A 15,080-nucleotide genomic window follows, 5' to 3' on the forward strand; every position below is an offset into this window, starting at 1 on the left:
CCCAGGCTGCCTTCTCAGGCCCTGGCTTTGCTGCAGGGATGCTGTGGGTTGGACACTTGCTCTGGTGGTGGCCACACGCTCTCAGGCTCTCAGTGGTAGGACCCTTCTTCCCAGTGTCGCCCCCGCCCTGTCGGGGTTATGATCCAAGCCTGGCCTGCAGAGCCTCTTGGCTGAGGCGTCTCCCTGTGCTGGGCTCGCTGCCCAGGGTCCCCCTCAGTCTCCCCAGCTAATCACCGCACCCAGCTCCGGACTGCTCCAGCCCCAGCTCCACCACTCTGTCTCTGCACTGCTGCTGCTCTGCCTCCAGCTCCCTGGGCTGCTTCTTTGGCCCCTCTGCCTCTGGTTGCTGCAGCTCTGCTCCCAGGACAGGTCTGCTCTGCAGGCTGCTTCTGTGACTCTGCTCCCAGCACTGACCTGCTTCGTGGGCTGCTTTTCTGGCCCCTCTGGCTCTGGTTGCTGCAGCTCTCCTCCCAGGGCAAGTCTGCTCTCTCTGGGCTGTGCCTCTGGCTTTGGGGCTGCAGCTCTGCTCCCAGGACAGGGTCTGCTCTCTCTGGGCTGCTTTTCTGCTCCCTCTGGATCTGGCACAGCTCAGCTCCCCAGCTTAGCTTGTGCCCCTGCTTTTCTGCTTAGCTTGGCCCCACTCTGTCTGACACAGGCAAATTGAGCTCACACGGAGGACGGGACCTCCCTGGCCTCCTGACTCTCTGATTAGCCTGCCCACCCTGTCATTCAGGCTGACCTGGAGCATTGGCCTCTTCCCATTGTTCCCGGGGGCTATCAGTCTCAGGGTCCTGGTTTCCCATAGACCCTTCCCCTTTTAGTACTGGGAGCTAGCCAACCAAAACACCCCCACTGAATGTTAGTAAGGGGGCAACAGTCCCCTTACATAGGCAGTGAGGGATTGCTTCGCCTTTACGCAGACTGTATATGTAACCTATTACATTGTGATAGCACAACAGTAAAGCTTCAACTTACAGCTGTAAGTAAAATTAACCACATACACCGCTGCTACACACTGACAGACTCATTTTTGCATCTTTGTGTCAACCTCTTTAGCAAAGTAAGCTGAGTTCGGGAAGGACAAGCTGTGCTGGCGAAGTATCCTTGGCCTAAGCTCTCGCTTGAAAGCTTCTTTGGAGGCTCATAGCATAACTCATCTAGTTAACATCCCATGCTACTTATTGAAAACATTGCATCCTCTACATCTTCAGAATGGGTGTGTCCTAAACGTCTTTTCTGTGCAAAGATTGCAGCTTGTACTGAATTATTATAGGTGGGTTTATGATATGGACAAGACACTGAAAGGAGTCAGCATGAGTTAGAGGCCAAGAAGTAAACGGAAATGTGAACATATTTAGGCAGTACATAACATTTTGAATATTGAAGTAGAGGACCAATTTGGCTCCCTAAGGGGCCAATCCAGCAAAAACACTTGAAACCCAAGCTTAATTTTAATGGGGGTACTCGTGCTTAAAGTAAAACTCGTGCTTCAGTGCTTTACTGGATTGGGGTTTGAGATAGTATGCTGAGATATCGTCAATAGACTGTCTTATCATTTGGAAATATCAGGCATGGAATCTGTGGAGATTTCATCACTGTTAGTTTAAAAAGTTGCAATCTGCACCAGCCCAGACCCCTTATTTTTTAGGGCTTGACAAGCACCACACTGTCTCCTAATGGAGGTAGTATCCGAGCTGGGCTAATGCTACAAAATATTTTTTCTGTGAGCGTCTGCTTACATGTAAAAATGAAATTGCCTTACCCGAGCTTGTACCTCCATTGTGTTCCCTTTCTATGAGCATTAGACGGATCGAGGTTTGGGTACGTGAATGGTCATGGAAATTGAATTTCAATTTGACAGCCATGAGCATTTGTACTAAATGGTGCAAATCCTTTCAAGAGCCCTAGCACAGAAGTAGTTAAATGAGCCAGATAAGGAACTTACCAACCCCTTCACAACTGGAACTGCATAGACAACTAGCATGCGAGACTGTAACTAGAGTAAATTAGTGCTTAATTACTACAGTGATGTCCACTACAGAGAACCCCCAGACAGAAAGAAGAGTAAACTAAACGTACCTTTGTTCCTATCTAGTAAATCTTACAGTGGCCTAATGCTTATAGGGACGGTGTCTGTGTGACTGAAAAAGGTCTCTGAAATGTGCTAGTTCTGTTTGTTTCTTATTACCTCTTCTGGGAAATTCAAAAAGCTCAGTGAGTTCTTCAGTACCTCCTCCTGGCTATGAGTTGTGCTCATCCAGTCAGGGAACTGTAACAATACCATGTGATTTGGTGACCGATGAATGACCAATCAGAATGAACCAGTGCAGTTCCAATTTCCAGTACAGAGTGCCAGAGGGAGCTAGTCACAATTCACCCACAGAATAACTTAAAAAACTGGCAAAATTAATGTGTGAAGTAATTTCAAAGAACGTTTTTTTATTTTACAAAACTGTGATACGCTAACAACCTGTGATCAATCAAAGAGGCTAAATTAATCACTTAAATGATTCACTGCAAATTATTTTCTTGGTTTTAGTACATACTTCATTTGAACACTTGTACTTCCTACTCTGTGCTACTCTGATGGACTGTAACTGGTTTGGGGGAGATACACCACTTTGCCAATTCCTTTTTGCTTTTAACTGCAAGCCTTTGCTAAATCTAAGAACTGCTGTAGAACATTTTTGTGTAGGGCATAAGAAGTTGGGATTTGGAAAGACCAATTAGTTCTAGTCCATCTCCCTGCCAGTGCAGAATTGTGTATACAATGCAATTTCTATTGCTTACTTTTAAATGTGGGCCTGCTTCACTTCACGGTCTATCAGAAGTTTTCCCTGATGTTCAGCCTAAATTTCCCCTTTCTTACTTTCATCCTGTGACTCCTATTTATACCCCCATGTACCACTCTCAGCAATTTGACTTCCTCTTTGGTGTTCATAGCTTACAGCAGCTTCTTGCAGAAGGTTGTCATATTTTGGCTGTAGAGCATTTGTCTTTAGAAAAGGAGGTCACGGAATGAGTGCAGTTGAACCTCCACCATGTGCTATACAATCAGTTACACTGCTTGGAGGAGAAGTGGCAACAGACTTTGAACAAGTTGCTTTGTTGTGATGAGCTGCCTTTTTTCATTTATTATTCTGTGTTCTCCCCCACCCTAGTGTTTCGTAGCACGAGCCAGCTTTTTTCAGCCTCTCCTTTTTCAAATTCTTTCCTATTTGGCTACCCAACTCCACTATAAACCGTAGCAAGGAAAAGATGCACACACCAAATTGCTTCTTTTGGCAGAGGAGGAAAGTTTGTGCTTTCTTGTATAATCCTCTTTACGTATTCCAAATTAATTTGCTTCCACAGATTTTCTCCTTTGTCTGTTAAAGAAAAATCAAGCTATTATCTGTTTATGCTGAACAATTGCAGTCCTGTATACGCTGTACTGAAGATATCTGCTCAGCCACACATCATCTTTCTGGTTTCACTAAAGTCACCTCAGTTGCTTTGTGCTAAAGGCTTACAGTCAGGTCAAATTTGGCCAGAAATGTGTGTGTGTGTGTGGGTGTGGGTGTTGGGGTGGGGAGGGTCAATCTTTTACAAAACTGAAAACAAATAGAATTTTCTATGAAAGTTTGTAAAAATTCCGGTAGATGCAGTTTTAAAGTAACAAACAACTCCCCTCCAGTGTTTGCAATCTTAACTGGGCTGTGCTGTGCTTTGCTAGCTAATGAGGACCCAGAAGTGATCATAAACAAAAGTAAAACAGACTCGCCTATTTCCCTTGTCTAACCTAAATAACAAAAGATTTCTGTAAAATGGGGATAATTATATTTTCCTACCTCACAGGAGATAAGGACTTGTCTACACTAGGAAGTTTAGTTGGGTTAACTGTACCGGTTAAGCTGGCAGAACCCCTTCTAGTGTGGATTCAGTTATACCACTATGAAGTGCTTATAGTGGCATAGTTTATTCTGGTTTGGGAGTCAGCATAAGCTATATCTGTATAAGACAGTTATATTAGTATAACTGTGTCCACATTAGGGTTTATACTCGTATAGGTATGTCAGTAGAAAAAATATCTCTTCCCTATGCTGGTATAACTTTTCTCATGTAGACAAGGCCTGAATTGGGATAAACTCATTAATATTTGTAAGGCACCAAGGCCATGTCTACACTACGAGAACTATAGCAGCATAGCTACGGTGCATTGCTATGCTGGCATAACCACATAGCGTAGATGCAACCTACAATGATGGAAGGGATTTTTCCATTGCTGTGGAAACATGACCTCTCTGAGCGATGGTAGCTAGGTTGACAGAAGCATTGTTCTGTTGACCTAGATGCTCTGCGCTGGGGGTTAGGTTGGCAAAGCCTCAGTGCTCGAGAGTGTGGATTTTCACACCAAGCCTCAGTGAACCAGGCCTCAGACTTGCTCTACAAATAGAAAAACGGATGTAAGCTAAGTTTAAAATGATGTAAGCATGTCCGCACACAAAGTTGCACCAGTTTAACCAAGTCAGTGCAACACTTTTAGTTAAACTGGCGTGACTTCTGTGTGTAGACACCTGGGTGATAGGTGCATTTTTTTTTGTGCAGTCAGATCACTGACTGAATAGGGATTTAGTTTGATTTTCCATTATCAAGGATTTTTATTTATCAGTGTCATGCTGCTGCTCTCCAATTTGACAAGTGAACACCTGATTCAACTTTTCAGCTAACGGAAAGATGAATTGAGCATTAAAAATGTTGTCTTTCTTTTTAAAGGAAATGATCATTTGCTTCTCACGTTTTTAGTTCTAAGATGTGTGCTCATTTGATGTCTGCTAAACTGATAACCTCCTCACAAGCACCACACCTGTGCAACAATTAACATCTCCTGCAACAATAATCATTAAGAAACAAGTTGTCATGAGGCTGATTTTTATCACTTCCATTACAACTTGAAACTGACTGGCTAAGCAGCAGTTTTGAAGAAAAGGGCCTGGGGATTACAGTGGACGAGAAACTGGATATGAGTCAGCAGTGTACCCTTGTTGCCAAGAAGGCCAACAGCATATTGGGCTGTATTAGTAGGAGCATTGCCAGCAGATCGAGGGAAGTGATTATTCCCCTCTAGTTGGCACTGATGAGGCCACACCTGGAGTATTGCTTCCAGTTTTGGTCCCCCCACTACAGAAGGGATGTGGACAAATTGGAGAGAGTCCAGCGGAGAGCAACAAAAATGATTAGGGGGCTGGGGCACATGACCTATGAGGAGAGGCTGAGGGAACTGGTTTATTTAGTCTGCAAAAGAGAAGGGTGAGGGGGGATTTGATAGCAACCTTCAACTATCTGAAGGAGGATTCCAAAGAGGATGGAGGTAGGCTGTTCTCAGTGGTGGCAGATGACAGAACAAGAAGCAATGGTCTTAAGTTGCAGTGGGGAAGGTCTAGGTTGGATATTAGGAAACACTATTTCACTAGGAGGGTGGTGAAGCACTGGAATGGGGTTACTAGGGAGGTGGTGGAATCTCCATCCTTAGAGGTTTTTAAGGTCCGGCTTGACAAAGCCTTGGCTGGGATGATTTAGTTGGTGTTGGTCGTGCTTTGAGCAGGGGATTGGACTTGATGACCTCGTGAGGTCTCTTCCAACCCTAATATTCTATGATTTATTCTATGAAATCATTAATCTGTATGAAAGGGTGTGAGGAACAGAAGTTGCTTCTACACCCTTTTAATGTAAGAGATGGTTTAATAACATTGATGAAATATGGGGAAGTTATATCCCTTCTTTATTTTCATTCTCATCACCTTCCTTGTTCAAAGGTGAATGAATAAATAAATACTACATCCAATTTACAGGAAACAGAGCTGGTTGAAAATTTTCTAATGGAACATTTTTCCATCCAAAAATGCCAATCTGTCAAAACTGAAACAAGTTGAGTGGACATAATGAATTCCAACTAAATTACATTTAGAAAAAAACTGAAATGAAACATTTCAATTTTTTATTTTGAAACACCTTTTCATTTCAAAATGTATATAATATATAATTAATATAAAAAAGTCAAAATTAAAAACACAACATTTTGATTAACCCAAACAACATTTCTTCAAAAGTTTTGTTTCACAGGAAATTTCAAAATTCTTTGTTTTCATTGCTATTCCAGAGCAGAAACAGATTTTGAAATTGCGGAATTTCTTGCTAAATGGAAATTCTGGTTCCTACTCAGCTCTCTAGAAACACTAGCATGATTCACCTTGCTCTGCAAAAAGAACCCCAGTCGTACTGCAGGTAGGCTGATATCCTTTTGGCTGCTTATTCCATACCTTACGTTATGTTAACAGGAGTGGCAGGTTTCCCTTAGGGCCTGTTTGCATGGTGGCCATTTTCTAACTGTTTTAGAAACATGTCAGCTACACTGACTTTAAAATCACTTAAAGCCATATGATAGACATGACGTTAGTCAGTTGAAAGTGGCCTGACCCATTTATACTGAACTGGTTTCAAGGCCACAGCAAGGTCTTACCTGAATAGAACCAGTTAGAAAATTGCTCCAGTGTAGATAAAAGTTTAAAGTTTAAAAGTCTTTAAAGTTATACACACCCAAAAGGCATGCTCATTGCCGAGGGGGGAAGAGAGACTAATAAATAGGCATTTTAGTGCCTGGGGCGAGTAACCATATATGCGCCACATACCGTTTTTAAAATAATTTTTCCACTTCAAAATGTAATGATTCTGGGAGAGCACGTGACCGCCCCACAGAGATTTTCAAACGTTGGGGTGCACTACTCCTGGGGGGGGCAGAGAAGCATTTTTGGGGGGCAAGCGGCAATGCCAGGTGGCTTGGGCCGGCAATACCAGGAGGGTTGGTTGGGCCAGCCTTGCATGGTGGGACTCGGGGAGGGAGTGCCACCTCCACCCCCTGACTTATCTTGGAGGGCCACCCAGCCACAACCAAAAAATCTGGTGGGGCACGTAACCCCACATGCACTCCTCCCTGTCGCCTCTGGCCCCATTTTCCCACCTCCCCGACCCCCGGCTCTGCACCTTCGGCCGCTGTCCTGCTCGCCCCACTCTGGTTACAGCCATGGGGTGAGATTACTTTAAAAGCACTCTATAGTGACCAGCCTGGCCTGGAAAACAGTCATGAAAAACCCTAATTCTAACATCTGCTGAGGAAATGCAAACAAACAACCCCCCTCAACAAATAAATTTAAAAAACCCACAAAAACCTCAGTTCTGTTTTTTTCCCCTCAAGTAACCTAATCATATGGCCTTTTCTTGGGTTCTGAGGTTTTCATCTGGTCCTATTAAAACAGTTAACTTCATTGAATTATTCCCCATTTGCAAAAAGTATTACTTACAAATATGTATTATTATTACAAGTATTTATTTGACACTCAGCACCATGCTGTCTAGGTGCCTTACAAGGCTAGAGTTGAGACAATGGAGATGTCAATAGGAGAGACCAAATAGCATGTCCCCTGGTGCATGTAACTTGACTGCTCAGCTAGGGGAAGAGGATTTAATCAGTTCTGGGAAGGCCTGGGAAAAAGATGTGTCTTGCAGCTCATTTTAAAAGTGGCTGAGTTCCAACTTAACTCACAGGGAGTAAAATACTTTCTTGTAGACCATATAACAAGAAAGCCCCACTAAACTGAGATTTAGCTTTTCAAGTAGGCCTATATCATATAGTTGGGTCAGAGGTGAGGTGGCAGTCTTTTGATAGTCAGCCCAGAGACCTGACTTGTGTTCCCATTGGCCCACCACACTCAGGAAGTGGGTAGTTGCATTCAGGACTTTCTGGAGCTTCTGGGCAGCTTTCCCAGGTAATCCCATTAGAATAGTTCAGAGGAGAGGTTACAAAGGCATGGACAACTGAGACTACACAGACATCTAACCAAAAGGTCAGAGCCTCTTTGACAGTGGTCAGTGAAAGAATTTTGTACTGGTGGCCTATGTAGAGAGTATAAGGAGTCTAGTAAGATGCCTAGAGTGCATACCACTTAGACAATAGTCAGACATATGCCCTCAATAGATGGACCAGTTACAAATTTCACCAGGTCCTCTAAACATTTCCCCCTGCTGATTAGCATCACTTCTGTCTTGTCCAGGTTGAGCTGCAGCCAGCTGGCCCTCATCCAGCTCCCAATTTCTGCCAGGCATTGTTTGAGCTTGGCAACAGCAGTGTCTGGGTCAGGGGTGAAGGAGACATCAAGCTGGGTGATGTCAGCAGACTGATGATGATACTGCAGTGTATTTCATGTACTCCCCTTTAGTCTCATATGGATGTTTAACAAAAGAGGTGACAGGATTGATCCCTGTGGGAAACCTACAGCTGACAACCATTGAGGACAAGTAGTCACCCATCAACAGCTGTACAACTTTACAACTTGGAAAATCCCCACATTTGGAAACCTTCCCCTAATAGTGTCTATGGATATTTACTATCATTAGTTTATAAATCTCATACTAGGCAGTTATTTCTTTTTTTAAAAAGTACTTTTGCTCCTTCTATAAATCTGGCTATAGCTAAATATTTTCCCATACTTCCACATAATCATTAACATTATTGTTCTTCATACTGTGAGAGACCCAAAAGGACAGTGGTTCACTTTTCGAAGGTGCTGATCACCTACAGCTTCTTGTGGAGATGTGGATGCTCAGCACTTCTGAAAATTAGGCCACATCTGTATGCTACACATGATTTCAGTTGGAATGCCTCTTCATGGATTTCCAGGGAAGCTACTGAGACTGTAAGCTCTTTGGGGAATGTGGTACAGTGCCTGACACAGCAGAGATTCACAGATTCCAAGGCCAACGGGCCCACTGTGATCGTCTAGTCTGACCTCCTGTATAACACAGATCATGGAACTACCCCAAAATAATTCCAAGAGCATCTCTGTTAGAAAAACAGCCAATCTGGATTTAAAAATTGTCTGTGATGGAGAATCCACCACAATCCTTGGTGTAAATTGTTCCAATGGTTTATTACTGTCACTGTTTAAAAAAAAAAAGCCTTATTTCTAGTCCAAATTTGTCTAGCTTCAACTTTCAGCCATTGGATCGCATTATACTTTTCTCTGCTAGATTGGAAAGCCCATTATCAAATATTTGTTCCCCATGTAGGTATTGTAGACTGTAATCATGTCACCCCTTAACCTTATCTCTGTTAAACTAAATGGTTTGAGCTCCTTGAATCTATCACTATAAATTTTCTAATCCTTTAAGCATTCTTGTGGCTCTTCTCTAAACCCTCTTCAATTTTTCAACATCCTTCTTGAACTGTGGACACCGGCATTGGACAGTGTATTCCAGCAACGGTCCCCCCAGTGCCAAATAAATAACCTTTCCATTTGTACTCTAGATTCCCCTGTTTATGCATCTAAGCCACAGAATTGCACTGGGAGCTCATGTTCAGTAGATCATCCACCATGACTCCTAAATCTTTTTCAGTCTCTGCTTCACAGGATAGAGTCCCCATCCTGTCAGTATGGCGTACATTTTTGTATGTATTGACATTTAGCTATATTAAAAGGCATATTGTTTGCTTGCTCCCAGCTTACCCAGCAATCCAGATTGCTATTTATTAGTGACCTATCCTCTTCATTATTTCCCACTCCCCCAATTTTTATGTCATCTGCAAACTTTATTAGTGATACTTTTATGTTTGCTTCCAGGTCATTGATAAAAATGTTAATTAGCATAGGGCTAAGGATAGATCTCTGTGGGACTCCACAAGGAACATGGCTACTTGATGATAATTACCCATTTACAATTACATTTTGAGACCTATCAGTTAACCAGTTTTTAATCCATTTAATGGATGCCATGTTAATTTTGTATTGTTCTAGTTTTTTGACCAAAACATCTTGGGATACCAAGTCAAACGCCTTATAGAAGTCTAAGTATATAAACACTATTACCTTTATCAACCAAACTTGTAATCTCATAAAAAAAAAATCAAGTTAGTTTGACAGGATTTATTGTCCATAAACTTCTGTTGAATAGCATTAATTATATTAGCCCCCCTTTAGTTCTTTATTAATTAAATTCTATATTAGCCACTCCATTATCTTGCCTGGAATTGATGTTAGTCTGAGAGGCCTGTAATTACTCGGCTCATCACATTTACCTTTTTAAAATATTGGCACAACACTGGCTGTCTTCCAGTCATACGGAACTTCCCCAATGTTCCAAGACTTCATCAAAGTCAACATTAAAGGTGCAGTGAGCTCTTCAGCCAGCTCTTTTAAAACTCTTGGATGCAAGTTATCTGGATCTCCTGATTTAAAAATGTCTGACTTTAGTAACTGCTGTTTAACATCATCCTGGAATGCAGAGAGTGTTATCATCATCATATAATGAGACTTCATCGTCAACAGGGCCTTAATACATGACTGTGGCCCCTGGATGCAAATAATTATCTTCAGCAACACAGTCACATTCCTATAAACAGTCTACTGACCACATTTGATCCATGACAACCAATACCAACTATCAAATACATGAGACTAGAAAGTCCTTACTCAGTGTTTCCTCTTTCTTTTGTCAGACAAACTTCCATTAACTTAAAATGAGTGAGGATCTCAGGACTTGACCGAAAAGTTTTTAAATGATGTATTACCAACAGAAATATTTAAAGATGATTGCAGTAATTAGAGATGAGGTAACAGTGAAAGATTTTTCTGGGTGTGAGTATTCGTTCACATAAACCCCATCATTTTTCTTAAGCCCCAAACCAAGAAAACACTTAAGCACAGGTAAATAAACACGTGGAGTGGGATTTTCAAAAATGTACTGCGTTGGCCTAACTCTACTCCCACTGAAATCAGTGGTCTTTAATTCAATAGTAGCAAAGTCAGGCCATTGCTAAGTGCTTTTGTAAATGCCGCCTATGAGCAGTCTCATTGAAGTTAATGGGACTATATATGTGCTTAAAGTTACACATGTGCTTCAGTGTTTGGCTAGATCAGGCTGTCAGGGCGTGATCACAATCCCTTTTTGCATTTCTAAAAATTTTAATCCACGTGTTTTTTATATTTGCTAACATGTTCATGGGAAGCAAAATTATTATGAATATCCTTGCAAATGGAAAAGTCATGGCTATTTGTGTGAATGTCTTTGCATGAATGTTCATCCCACACCACTCTGTTTATAAGAGTTTCAGTCATTCGATTGGAAAGCAGCAGTAATATCACTTGACCAGTCTCAAAGCAGAAGCACAACCACTATGGGGGCATATTCACCCCCCACTCTCAGCTTTTTATTGGCCTGCTGATACCCCGCCTCAAGTGCAGGTAATTTACTGAATTATTCAAACTGGTATGTGCCCCACTTTGCACCAGTACAACACATCTATATTAGGGTTTGCACCACTGAAACTCAAGAGATTTAGTTATACCGGTGCAAATTTTGTTAATATAGATAAGGCCTGTCATTTGAACAACTCTAATCAGCATCCATATTCAGACCTGATCCTGCAAGGTGGTGTTTGCTGTTGGGGGACTGGGCATTAAAATGTCCTGTAAAGAATTTCTTACAAACGAATATTAATGTGTTACCTTTACCAAATTGCACTCAAATTTTAAGAGTTAGATTTACTGGAGATTGAAAACATTCCCAAAATGAATTGCTTAAGGGACACCAACCTGCAATACGGTGAAATTGATTCAGAAGAAGTATATAGAAATGGCATTATAGTAGAGAATGAAAGTTTGAGATCCAGGACCTCTCAAAGCCCTGCCCTAAGAGGGAGGAACGGAGAGAGGCAGAATTGTGGTTTGATTCCATGAAATAACACCTATCCTTCTGGCTTCATTTAAAATGAATATTTGGAACATACGGCTAAGACTTATGTGTGGATTAGTAATGTGTAAAATCTGTGAACTCAGCTAGAGCTTCTAGTTTAATGTGATGTCTTTAGGACATGAACTCATTATGATAACGATGTGATTGGTAAGGAAAAATTCAGAAGATTTTGCTCCAAAGAGTAGGCTGCCAAGAAAAAATAGCATTATGAGTTTTCTAAGTAATGCATTACGTTAAACTCCAATAATACACCATTTACAAGTATTAAGAATTCTTAGATATTAACAAAATTGTTACTAAGGGCCAAGTCTGCTTGCCTTACTCATGTGAGAAGCCCTCTGACTGACTAGTCACATTAGTAAGGTGAATAAGAGGTGGCCAGAACAATATAGTTATAGAATTTTTCAGATAAAATGGTATGTAATAAATGACTATGGGCAAAATTTTCAAAAGTGCCTAAATCCCATTTTAAAAAGTGACTCAGGCACTTATGAGCTTAAGTCCTATTGACTTTCAGTGAGATTTTGGCCACTGATTACCACAGTCACTTTTGAAAATGGGACTTAGGTGCTTTTGAAAATGTTACCCTGTACTTTAACACACATTTGCACAAGGGGGTCAGAGTTAAGGTTGCACAAGCAAAACTTAACTGTATAATTTTGTGAGTGTAAAATAACTCACTGGGCAACCTTCACATTCTTTCAATGTAACCTTTTTTTTGCATGGAATGACCTAGAGGTCTGTTAGAACAAAAATGAAGAAACAAAAATATTCTACCAATTCAGCTATTTCATTTTTAATTGAAAAAATTCATTTCCTATTTTGTAAGCCAAAAAATTTGTTTTGGTTTTCATTTTGGGGGGATTATCCTCTTTTCCTCTTACCCCTGAAATTTCCATTTTGTTTCATTTTGGTTGAAAAACTGGAAAATTTCAATATTTCCTGTGCAAATTTCCATTATTTGACCCTTTTTTTTGACCAGCTGGTGTTGGCATAAGAGATGTGCCCTTTGCTCAGGCTTTCAAAATCAATTTATTCCCGGACAGAGAATGAACCTGCTGAATTTCAGCCCCAGATGGAAAAAAATTCAAGCAGCTGAAATGACTCTTGAGAATGGAGAAGCTTGTGTAACCTTGACTTACAGGAGTTACTGCCCCTGCAATAAATGTCTGTGTTCATGAATTGTACGTACACAGGAGTATTTGTTTATGTAAATGTAAATAATAGTAATAAAGATGAATATATGTGGCTGTAGACACCGTAATGTACAATTAGTATTACAGCAAAACACCAGCAGCATTAAAATAATCATATAGACTGGAGCTCTACCAGCCAGCTTCCTCCAGAAATGCTCCTTGTAACCTCTTCATCATTTCATAGTATGTCTTAGTAAAAGATTCTGTGCTTATCTATCTTGCCTTATAATGTATGTCTTCATAGATGAACATAATACCCCCAATCCAGAGAAATCCAGCTGCTCAGCAACTCTGCTAATCAAGCCTCTGATTTGTTACATTACAATAGAAAATAGAATAATAGTAGAGCAGAGTGAATAAAATACACTTGGTTAAGTGTAGTCTTTCCCCACTGGTAGAATATCTACCGCCAGCTTGTGATTTCCTCAAATGTGCTGCTTGTTTGAATGTATAGTACAGGTTTTGGGGATTTTTGTTTGTTTTGTTTTGTTTTTACACTGTGGGCTAATTTACCTACAGCTTGCTGCAGCAAGTATTGAGTGTTTAGTCTTTGAAACTGGAATTGTGTTGCTGAGTTATGATGGGGCACATAAATTGCATAATATTCCTGTTCTTTACGGGATGAGAATATCTAGTATAATTGGGAGGAGCCACTGGGGCTTTCAGTCTCTCAGGGAGAAAGAGAAAATAAACAAGATTAGGGAATAACCCGAAGCTGATGACCTTTTGGGAAGGCTGAAAAAGCTGTTTATTTGGCAGGGTTTTTGGAAAATGTTGGGGTTTTATTTCTACAGGTGTTAAGGGGCTGTTTTGCTGCTTTGATTTGGCTTAGGTGGGCTTTTTTTGTTTTGTTTTGTTTTTGTTTTCTCCTGGATGGCCATCATAAATTGTGATGGTCATTCTAATTAATTGATTGTAAGTCTAATTAATTTTTAGGGCAACCAGCGCTTTTTGTATGGCATTTGTATGGTTTAAATCTAAAGAAAAATAATGCAATTATAGGGAGGGAAATTTCCAAGACAGAAGGGACAGTTAGGCACCCCATTCTCTCTGAGAGTCAGTGAGAAGTCAGGTGACTAATTCACACTTGTGTCTTTGAAAATCTTGAGTTTAGAGAATTTCAGCCTTTTGCTTTCTGGGCAACGTGTGCTTACGGTCAGTTCTGCACGAGGAGTGTTTTACTGTTGTAGGAATACCGGTAAGCTATACCAGCAAAGGGCTCCTAGCATGAGGCAGCTATACCAGCAACGTTACAGTTTGTTACTGGTGTAGTAAAACCACCCCCACGAGCAAACCAAGCTCTCCCAGTAATAGCACAGCATTGCTGGCGTAGCTGCATGACGCTTGGGATTTCTGCTGGCCCAGCTATGTTGGTCAGGGATCACTCCTCTTCAGACCCCTGGTGACATAGTTATGCTGTCAGAAATCTGTAATATAGATATGGCCTAAGTCATCATTCCTATCAAAATAAGACTACTGTAAGGTTTACTGGCTAGGGTCAGGGCTTAAAAGTAATATGTTAACAGGGCTTTATAATGGAATCTGCTTTTTAGCTATGGCGAGGCTCCTACTTTTCCATAATTTTGTATGTGTAGTGAAAATCACCACATCTATGTATAAAATATAGCGAGGCAAGGTGGGTGAAGAATGTTTTGTTGGCCCAACTTCTGTTGGTGAGAGAGACAAGCTTTCGAGCTACACAGATCTCTTCTTCAGATCCTGACTTGTGTAGCTTGTCTCTCTCGCTAACAGAAGTTGGTCCAGTAAAAGATATGAGCTCCCCCACCTTGTCTCTCTAATATCCTGAGACCATCATGGCTACAACACCACTCTAAAATATGGTACATTTTAAAAAATTGATTGGTTGCATTTATTCAGGGGGGTAAAGACTGTTGCTGATGAATACTGTACTAGCAGTGATGATAGTCCCTAATTCTCTTGAGCAGCTCTTGGTTCAGTGTATAGAGAGATAAATAAACCATATACAGAAGACTAGCATTGTGTATGCTAAATAGAATAGAAAAATGTTTGTTATGGTTAAGATGATCCACTTAAAAGGTAGAAAAAGTTTTGTATTTACCTGTTAATTTGCACTGTAAT

The sequence above is a fragment of the Chelonia mydas genome, chromosome 2 (assembly GCF_015237465.2).
Source record: "Chelonia mydas isolate rCheMyd1 chromosome 2, rCheMyd1.pri.v2, whole genome shotgun sequence".
Lineage (NCBI taxonomy): Eukaryota > Metazoa > Chordata > Testudines > Cheloniidae > Chelonia > Chelonia mydas.